Source organism: Peromyscus californicus, unplaced genomic scaffold, assembly GCF_007827085.1.
Source record: "Peromyscus californicus insignis strain IS unplaced genomic scaffold, ASM782708v3 Scaffold_3__1_contigs__length_106647218, whole genome shotgun sequence".
NCBI classification, from domain to species: domain Eukaryota; kingdom Metazoa; phylum Chordata; class Mammalia; order Rodentia; family Cricetidae; genus Peromyscus; species Peromyscus californicus.
In genome coordinates, this window is record NW_026294551.1 from 82,660,732 (window position 1) to 82,671,862 (window position 11,131).

The following is an 11,131-nucleotide window of genomic DNA, read 5'->3' on the forward strand; positions in this document are numbered from 1 at the left end:
CTTTAAGATGCTGAGACTTTACTATATTTTTGGTAAACATTTGGAAGACAGATCTTTGAAACTAAGTAGAGAAAGACATTTGCTATGAGACCTAGCTAACACTACAATAATGTTTTGTAAACTTTCATTTAAACCATAGAATCAGAAGGAAATGCAGAAGGATATGATATACATCTCTAATTTTACAAAGAAAGAGGCAAAATACCTTGCCTAAGGCAGAAAAAGAGTTGGGCTAGGATCCAAGGATTTCCTCTCCTAATCCCAGTTACTTTTTCTCACCACATGCTGTCTTGTGCGTTTAATGATTCCACTTCTTGTAAGCCCTCAGCACTTCAAATAAAAGATCAAACAAAATGTATACATCATTAAAATATTACAGGTCTCCAGCAATAAACACACCAACAAGATTTATCTTCTTATCACAATTTCCCCCAAGTTTCTCTAAGCTGTAACACAGGTGTTAGTGGTTTTTACAGGCTCTGTTTCATCAAAAGAATGATCTTATCATTTACTTATGTGATCTATTAATTGATGGAAAGACTGCTTATTTTGACTATTATATTTGACTTCATAAAAGTAACATATATAAAGAATACTAATCAAGGCCCCATTAAAATATCTGAGCAGATAAAATGACTTGCTTTTAAACATGGTGATCTGATTTAAATCCCTGGAACTCCTACAAGTTGCTCTTTGACCTGTACATGAACACACAATCACACAGGTGTGTGTACACAGATGTAAACATACATAAATAAATAAATGTAAGTGAATTTATTCTTTAAAGACTACTAATGAAATATTGATTTCATGTGTGTGCTCAGCAGTGATGTCTGACTCTTTATCTAATAGTTGTAATTGTGCTGTTAGGAAATATATTTTTGAAAAGTAACTAAATATCAGTTTGACTCTACGACCTCTTTGAGACCAGCTTCCATCCAGTTCACATCCCATGTCCAACAGTAGTGCTAATGTTGAACTGGATGAGGGGGTAAGCTGGATAGGATCAGAGATAGAGAGAACAAGAACTATTTTGCCAAAACAATGGATAGTGAGAGAGAAAAGGAGACCTCTTGTAGAAAATAGCAGATATTTTCAGGTTATTCCTCAAGGGAGTGGTGGAAGTTATTGTCAAGGAGAGAAAGCCAACTTTGGACAAGACACAAATATTGATCCTTTAACTGGAACAGTGACAGAACCTGTAGTCTTGCTTGTTACAACAGCCACTCTGAGCTCAGACAATTGCAGTGCTGTCCCTGGGGGTTATAATTTCAAATTCTGATACTTCAATAGAAGCATTACCAGGAAACATAAAAGCAAGGGAGATTAAAGAGAATTAAATTGAAAGGTTGAAGTCAAGACCAGAAGAATGTACAGTGACTCCTATGCAATGTTATTTTCATTGTTTTTCTTTTCATAAACAGATTTCTGTATCGATACTTTTAAAACCTAATTTTTGTTTCTCTATAATTTTCTTTTATTTATTTCTGTGTCTCTTTATTGAAATACTGTTACTACCATGTTCCTAACTGGATGGATTATCATTCAGACTGTATAAACAGAGTTCTGGCTATCTTATCTCCTGACTATGCAGGTGACAACACAAGTATATTTTATTGAGAAGATATATTCATATTTTTGGTTGTTGTATCATTGATGGAGAAAGACACTGATATTTCTAATGGGGGCATGTCCTTTTTTTTAAATTCACATAGTTCATACTAAAAATGTATGTGTATAGCTATGGGTTGTACTCACTAGGAAGTACAAGGATAAACATGATGATAGATAAAGCAAAAAATATAATATTGAAATCCTCACACAGATTAAATACAAATATACATGTGCAGTTCTAAGGACAGTGAATATTATGAAGTAAGAAGTTAGATTGCTAAAAGGGCAGCCTGCTGCTGAGGCCTGGTATTACCACGAGGAAATTCATATCTACCCTCTACTCTTCATTATGAACAATTGTCAGTTTCCCACATCCTACATATCCCATGGCTGACAGGAGAGACTGATTTTCTTTTTGAAAATATTTCTCTCTGAGAATTTCATACACTTACACAATGTATTTTGATCATGTCTATCTCCATCCAACTCCTCCTATATTCCACCAACACATTCCCCTTTCAATTTCATGTAAGTTTTGGTTTTTGAGACAAGGTTTCTCTGTGTAAACCTATCCTGGAACTTACTCTGTAGACCAGGCTGACCTTGAACTCACAGAGATCCATTTGCTTTTGCCTCCTGAGTGCTGGGATTAAAGGCGTGCACCACCACTGCCCGTTTTCCCCCATTTCTAATCCACTGAGTTCAACTAGTGCTGCCTATGTATGCATGGATATTAGGCCATCCACTGAAACACAGGTAACCTATCACAGGCCATAACCTTGAAGGAAAGTGACTTGCCTTCCTACACCAGCCATCAACTGGCAACAGCTACTCAGCTAGGGGTCTTGGTCACATGAACCATGACTGCATGCATGCTGAAATTTTGACTGGCTTGATATTGTACAGGTAACCAGAGGTGCTGTGAATTCATGAATGCAATGGTTTTGTCATACCCAGAGGACATTATTTGAAGGAAGTCCTTTTCAACCCCTGGCTCTTATAATCTGCCTGCCTCCTCTTCTGGGTATTACCTCACCTCAAGGAGAGAGGTGATATAGATATTGCATTTAGGGTCTGCGCTCCGTCAACGTATTCTCTGCACTTTGACTAGTTATAAGTCTGTTTAATCTCCTGCTGACTTTTCGCTTATCCCTCATTTCACAGCTAAATTAGCATTTATCCTCTTAGGAAAATCATCCAACCAAGAGGCTCATGGCACTTCACTGTGCCCCTTTCTCACCTTTGCCCCAAGACCTTGCATGTTTTGTGAAGTGACTCCTGCCCCAGTCTCCCTGTGCACTCCAGTGGCTGTCAGCGACTTCAGGCCCTTTAATCATCTTCATGACCCCCTATCCTAATTTTCGACTTTCTCTTCTTCAGTGACCTTCATTTCCACGATCTGCCTATTCAGTCTACACTGAATGTTTAGTAGTTAAAATTTCTCAGAATTCTCTCATCTCTAGAATGCTAACAGCATTGCTTGCCCATGGCCTCCCAGTCTTTCAGTCTCCTTAGTGACAATATGCCTATTTTTTTAAGTCATCACAGCTTCTGCATTCTAGGCTCGAATTAGCTTAACTCCTTCACTGCCCTTTCTAGTCTTCATGATGTATGATGTCAGCCTTTATTTCCTGGATACTCAAATATCTTCATGTCACCACAGCCTAACTATCTCCTTGAGATGCAAACAGAATTGCTCACTCTGTAGTGATACTAAGTAGGCACTTTAGTCTTTGTTTAATTTCTGTCTCTAAATTATCTAATACTGAATGTGCTCAGTGCCTTCCAAGTTTTCTCTTCTATATGTTTTTCTGCTTATGTCTTTTCTTACTGGCTTTTTTGGACCTCCTTTCTTTAGTTCAATTGGGTTTGTTTTCACAAAGTCAATTGTTACTCTCATTGAATTGTGACTGTGCCATCTCTTACAGCTTCTTCTCCTACTCAGTACCAAAGATTATTAGGCATGAAGGAAGAGATGAGGTCTTAGATTTCATGTCATTTTAGTATTGTGCTAAGTATGTCTTTCAGTCACACTCCCTGAACAAAGATGTGTTTGACTTTGAAAACCTTTTTGACTTTTTCTGCTTCCTATGGAGATGAGCATAGGAATGTTATTCAATGTATTATGAAGACTGAAAGTCCTTAAAGTATGGTGCCCACATGATCAACCATGTTCTTTCATATTTTAATGACATGTCTAAGGTCTGAAAACGTCAATTTGATGTTTTTCTTTTCTTTCTCTAAAGTGTCTTCCATCACCACATTCTGGTATCTTAGTACTGCCCCTGCCTCCCAAATACCTGTTGTTAGATCTATCACTCTGTGTTGAGTGGTTGTGTCTATCTGTATATACCACCAGCCACATAGTAGCTTTAAAATAGATATTCACATTGCTTTTATCTGACTCTTTACAGTCAGATACGGGGAGTCAAACTGTATATTTCCTTCAACAAAACATGATAAACAAAAATTGTGTTATTGCCTTCATGTTGTCATTTGTGTAAATTTTTTGAATTGCTTGTGTTGTTTAATCCCTACCTAAACTAAATACACATTTTAATTCACTTCATCTGTCTAGTTTGAATATGAAATGTCTTCAGAGGTGCATGTGTTAAAGGCTTTGTGTCAGCTGATGGGACTTTGGAGAAGTGATTGGGTCTTGAGGGCCCTGACCCAGCAGATGGATTAATCCTTTGATGTGTTCATAATTGACTGTACTATTGGAAGGGGATGGAAGTAGAGCAGGTTGGGGCTTAATGGGAGGAAGTAGGTCTTAGCTGTCTTAGCTACATTTCTACTGCTGTGAAGATTCCATTATTAAGGCAACTTTTAGAACAAAGAATTAATTAGTGGCTTACAGCATCATATGGTGAGCCCATGACTATAATGGTTAGAAGTATGGCAGCAGGCAGTAAGGCATAGTACTGGAGCAATAACTGAGAGCTTACATTCTTATCTACAAATAGGAGTCAGAAAAAGAGACCTATCCCCAGTGGCATACTTCTTCCAACAAGGCCACATTTCCTAATCCTTCCCAGAAAGTTCCACCAACTGAGGAACATGTATTCAAATATATGAGCCTCTTGGGACCATTTTCATACCACAAGGGTAGGCCTTGGAAAAATAGCTCTTGGTCCTTTCCTTGATCTCCTCTTTCTTCTTCTGGCAGCTATAAGGCAAGCAAGCTTGTGTAGCCATAATATTCTGCTTCATCTCAGCCCAAAGTAATGAATCTAGTTGCTGTTAGACACTGAAGTCATCAGTTCAAATCAATCTTTCCTCTTTCCAATATTGTCCCAGATGTTATGTTCTATGACATAAAATTAACATTTTTGACAGGAAAAATGTTAACATAACATTACTATATAGCTACATATACTACATAGCTAACATATGATGGGAAGACTAACATTGTCTCCACCTGGCATATTCAATTGAGAAATAATATTCAATCGATAATAAGGAAACTGCCTGTGTCATTTAAAAAATACAATAAGAAGGCTCCCATCATCATGTGGAATTGCACTAATGACTTTTTTCATCTTTCATGATTGATCTATAACCTACTTGAGTATGTCTATGTTGGCTGAATGAAAGTTCTTTATGAGTCCCTTTATGTTTTGGTTTTTGCTAAGACTTTCTTGGGAACAGGAGAAGCAAGGTGGTTTAATGTGGAAAGAGATGAGAGAAGAGGAACATTTCTAAAACATTTTTTTCCTTGCCTTTATATTGGCCTTTCTCTTACACAAATTTCACAATTGCCTTTAGAAGTACTTTTTCACAAATTATCTTTAGAAGTACAGATGCCAAATAAAAGGCAGGCTCAGTTTTAATGTCCCCTTGTTATTCTATTTTCCGTTGTTTAATTGAGAAGGAAGATGAGAAAATGAGCCAGGTTCTTTATTCTCTTCTATGGTATATCCAGCAGCTGGAGAATGGCAGTGGTTGACAAAATGCTCAGTTAATTGAAGCCATGTAGTGGATATTGATGATCTTTCTGCATTTAATGGTGAAATAAATCTGCTGCTAGAGAATAAAAAACATAGATAGCTGTTTGGCTGATATATGTCCATACTATCCTCTTCAGGCAAATGAAAAAATAATAATTGCTTTCCCAGATGTAATATGTTAATACTTGATTGTGCTCCACAGAACGTCTCAAGTTTAAGAAAAATAACAGCATACCACATTTTTCGACTTTTAACTGTTAGATATACCGAGAATGTCCTGTGATTAAAACATTTAATTCACTCAGCCACCTGTTGGGGACAGCAGAGTTACACAAATTCCGGCTTTGGAAGCACATGCAGAATGCACCGTTCAAGCTCTCAAAACATTTGCAATATAATGGGCAATATGAGAGATATTTATTAAATGGGGACGTTATAAACACCTTTAAAACACTCTGGATATTATTATTTGTACACTATTGTGGACCTTTTGATCCTTCAAACTCATAATGGTTTAGCTAAATAGAAACTGCGTTTCCTTTGATATGTCCCTTACCTCATAGAAGGAAAGCATCAGCAACCCACAGAGAGAGCCATTTATGAGAGAAAAAGGCTTCCTCAAGACAATAAAATATTGGGGGCTAAAGGTTTCAGTGTTAATTGTATTAAATCCATTACCATGAATTTTAAAAATACAAACATTATTAAAATTGTTTTAATGCCTGCCTTTTTGGAAATACTGCCTCAAACAAATTTGAATGTTCATTTGTCTCATCTTTCTCATCCGACAAGACAAGTGAGTTAGGAAAATTCCTCCTGGAACATTTGGTATCAAAATATGGCTTTAGATACTGAGGTATGGGGACTAAATACGGTTCATAAATATAAATTAGTAAGATCAGTTTTAAGAATGTTGGTATCAAGAGCTTCTGACTCCAGTCCTTTCTGTTATGTCCTGTCACAATTCCATCAATCTGGTTTCCTTCCCATCCTGCTCCTGATACCTCTTCCTATTTTTGCAGAAGCTTCAATTTCTTTTTGTCCTTTCCCCCTTTAGAAGCACACAGAAGTGCAGGTCTTCATCCTCAAAGTATTCCTTCTTTTCTTGCTCAATATTGTGTCCTCAACAGTTTTCTCTGTATTAAGACACAAAAATAATCATAGACCTAAGTCATAACTGATGGTCAATGTTTTACAGGACCTTGGTGTTGAGAAAGATGCTGACATTAGGCCTGGTCTCAAAGAGCAAGTCCACTACAATGACATACATTAATGTTATACAGAGCAGGCAAGACCAACATTGCCTGAAGTGTGGTTTAGAGCAGTGAGCCTCAATTTTTAGCTTGTGTCAGAAATGCCCCTAAAACTTATGAAATTATAGATTTTTGGGCTCCACATTGCAGTAAAATTATGTTCATATATATCTGGAGGATAGTCCAACTATAGGCAAGACTTGGTGCTTCTTGTCAACATTCTAAATTATGCTGATGCTGCTGGTCCAAGGAACATACTTAAAAATCACTGATCTGTGGACTGGAGAGATAGCCTAGTGGGTAAAGCGCTTGACGTGCAAGCATGAGGGCCTGAGAACAGATCCCAGCCCTATTATGAAAGCTGAGCACTTTTCACTATTTGTAGTGGACAGAAACAGGCAGCAACAGGCAGAACCCAGGACTCACTTGCCAGTCAGTATAGCCAGTGAATGAGTTTTAGGCTTAGTAAAAGATCCTGTCTCCAAAAATAAGGTGAGGAACAGAGGAAGATACCCAGCATCAACCTCTATCCTCCACATTCGCATGCACCAGCACTTCAACTGCATACATGTGAACACACAAATTTATTACACACACACACACACACACACACACACATACACATCCAGTGCAGTAGTAATGTTTTTTATTTTTATTTTCCATGCACATGTTCATTGTATACAACAGACAAATATCATGACATCTTAATGGCTTAAAAAGAACATAAGTAAGTTCTATTCCAGAAATTCTGATTTTATAACTCTGTAACTAGGTATTCTCAGAGGTACCCATACTTTTAAAATATTTACTAAGTGTATATGTACTATTAGTTGAAATCTATTTTTTTTTGTTGGTTTTTCGAGACAGGGTTTCTCTGTAGTTTTGCGCCTTTCCTGGAACTCACTTTGTAGACCAGGCTGGCCTCGAACTCACAGAGATCCTCCTGCCTCTGCCTCCCGAGTGCTGGGATTAAAGGCGTGCGCCACCACCACCCGGCTGAAATCTATTTTACTGAAAACAGATATTTGTCTTATTATGAGATTCTTGAAAGTCAACAAGTACAAGCATTTGTACTTTTTAATTTTATTTTATTGAGATGAGGGTCTCATCATATAACCCAACCCAACCTTGAATTCATGATCCTCCTGCCTCAACCTCTCTCATGCTGGGATTATAGACAAGTTGAGCTAGGATTGTAGGCTGCAAGTGTGTTTCACTGTGATTAAGTAACGATTTTTTTTTTGAGCTTTGTTAGATGGTGGTATAATAAGCACATGAATAAAGGTAAGTACATTTAGGGAAGCGAGAAGCTACACCCATAAAATCTCACCATCATGGCTGCCTTTACAAGACCAAAAACAAGGGCAAAGCCAATAGACATGATAACACGAAAGTGGGGAAAGCTCACAGGGCCTCAACCCTAGACAAAGAACTACAGACAACAAAGGGATGCTGAGAGCCGGAGAAACAGTCTTCCCTGGGCATGAGCACAACCACTGGTTATTTAATACCAAATGGTCAGCCTTGCAAATGTAGACATACAAGTAACACTGAGTAGGATGAATATTATATACACATATACATATATATATATATAATGTATATATAATGTACATATAAAACAATTAAAGTGAAAGAGACCCTTGAAAATAAAAGGAATATAGGAAATTATGTCACTTTAATATAGTCTTAAAATATTTTAAAACAAAGTACATTTTAAGTTTCACCATAAAATCATAGAAAATAGCATGGCGAACATCACGAAGGAACTAAACACAGATTTTGTGAGTAGATTGTCATGGATAGCTTTCTACATGAACTAAACTGTCAAATATGAAAGGAATGTGAATTTCATATGGAGAAATGAGTACATATAATATGTGAGAAATAACATTTCAATGCATAGAAATTAGAAGTGTGGCTGAATCAAGTTGTCCCAGAGAAAGGGGGACTTTAAGGGTAATATTCCAAAAGTCCAGAAACATAGCTGAAGTATATCCTGGATGAAATTTTACTTGTGTTCAAGAGGACCTGAACTACACCACGCTCAAGAAGAAGAGCATCATGGGATAATTCAGAGAGATGTATTGGTGTGTCTGTATAGACTTATGGAGAGTGTTTGACAAATACTTCTCTAAAGTACTGTATTTCTTTTGTAAGTAGTATAGAAAGATCACAGTTTATATAATATGACATTTGAAGTAAGAAATTTGGTAATAGCCACAAAAGAGAATAGGAAAGAGGGCTGGGTAGGAAAATAGAGAATAAAAGGATGGGGTAGAGGCAGTGTTGAAGATTGATTTGGTGTTGGAAACTAACTATTATATTTTTGATGTCGAATGCTACCCATGTTAGAGACTCGATACCTGGGGTGGTGCTGTCTGGAGGAGATGAAACCTTTAGGAAGGTGGACCTTGATGGAAATCCTTAAGCCATCGCAGCCTCGGGCTCAAAGGCAAAGCTCTCTAATGCCAGAAGAACAGACTAACTGCCTTAGCTAGAGACAGAAACCAAAGCGTAGAAACATTTGGAGATGGAACTTCCAGATTTAACACTTTGCAATTGGTTGATACTTGAGACAAATATTAATTTATACTTTGCCACATATTTGTCAACTAAACTCTCATGTTTAATATGTCTTGTTTGCCTAAGTGAATACACTTGTTAAGTACAATTCATTTTTCCTCTTTAAGGATCATGATTTACTAAGTATGTAGAGAAGACAAATCTATATGAGCTATTCTTTTCCCTTTGAAGTCTTTTTGTTTTTTTTGGTTTTTCAAGACAGGATTTCTCTGTGTAGTTTGGTGCCTGTCCTGGATCTCACTCTGTAGACCAGGTGGCCTTGAACTCACAGAGATCCCGAGTGCTGGGAACAAAGGCATGCGCTACCAGCGCCTGGTGCTCTTTGAGGTTTTTGAGTTGTTACCAAGAAGAATAGACTGCCCTCATGATTTTATCTGCCCAATTAACTTCCCATGAAAGAGATAGCACAGTACTGTGTGTACTCAAAAATTTGTGTGATAACAAATATTTATACATGGGCATAATACTTCCTTAAGTAATTTCACACATATTGTAAGGCTTCATTTTCATAGAAAACCCCGTAGTGATATGTAAAATATCATTGCTACTAGACAGATAAAGAAAATGAAATATCTACTATTCAAGGGTCTTATCCAAATTCTCAGGAGGGGATAGTGGCTTAGGAGAGACACAGAAAATCCTAGCTTACAGCTCAAAACTCTACCTGCACACATGTCTTTTAACACTGTGCAATAAGCATTTGCTCCAGCTAATTCCAAAGGAAAATTTTATTTTATTACTCACGTTTTATCTTTTATAAATTAATTGAAAATTAACCCACTTTTAAAAAGCTAATTTTATAGGATGCTCTTGGGGAGAACTGATTAAATCTCGTTGTCAGTTTGTTCCACTCTCTGGCTATAATAGACACATTTGTCAATATTGCAGTTCATTGTTCAGAAACACTATGAGAAACTAAGGCAAAGTCAATCTACAATATACATGCTGTGTTCTCTTTATTTCAAAGGAGAAAAGGATTCTGCACACATGCAGTATAAGTGGGGGGGAAACTGAGTTAGGAATACATGACAAGGTGCTAGAAATGAGCTGAACTGTTTCAGTAGCTCTTGAATTACCGGCAAATCCAACCTATCATCTCTTGGGCAATTATGCTGAACCCCATTTCACTCCCTTGTGATGAAACAAGGTACTATATAATAGATGCCACATGCTATAATCTCAATTGTTGAATTGGGAAAGCTTGAAATAAACATTTACTGTCACTCAATTTGGGTTGAAAGCCATTTAACAGCTGTAACAGCATTTTCAGGCAGGCTGCAGGGTAAGTGTCTGTGGTGTGTCAGTTCAACATGTCTCTAACAACACAGATGAGGCTACCTGTGTGATGCTGATAGATTTATACTAAACCACCAAGAGCACACAGACTTATACTAACAATCCAGATGTGAGGAATGAGAATATAGGAAGTACTTACATAGACGGCAAAAGTCCCATTATACTGAAACGTATAAATGTATCTCTGAGTATCATCTGTGCTCTGAATTGTTGGAAGCACGTACATTTAATAGATAATTATATCAGCATGTTTATTTTAATAAAGGCATAGAAATTTAAAGTGCATATTAGTAAAACATGAGATAGAATGGTGGAGAGATAACCCAGCAGTTAAAAGCATTTACTGCTGTCACAGTGGACCAAGGTTTACCACCTGTCCACCAGGACAGGCATGGAGGCTCACAACTATCTTTGATTTCATTTTCAGGGGAT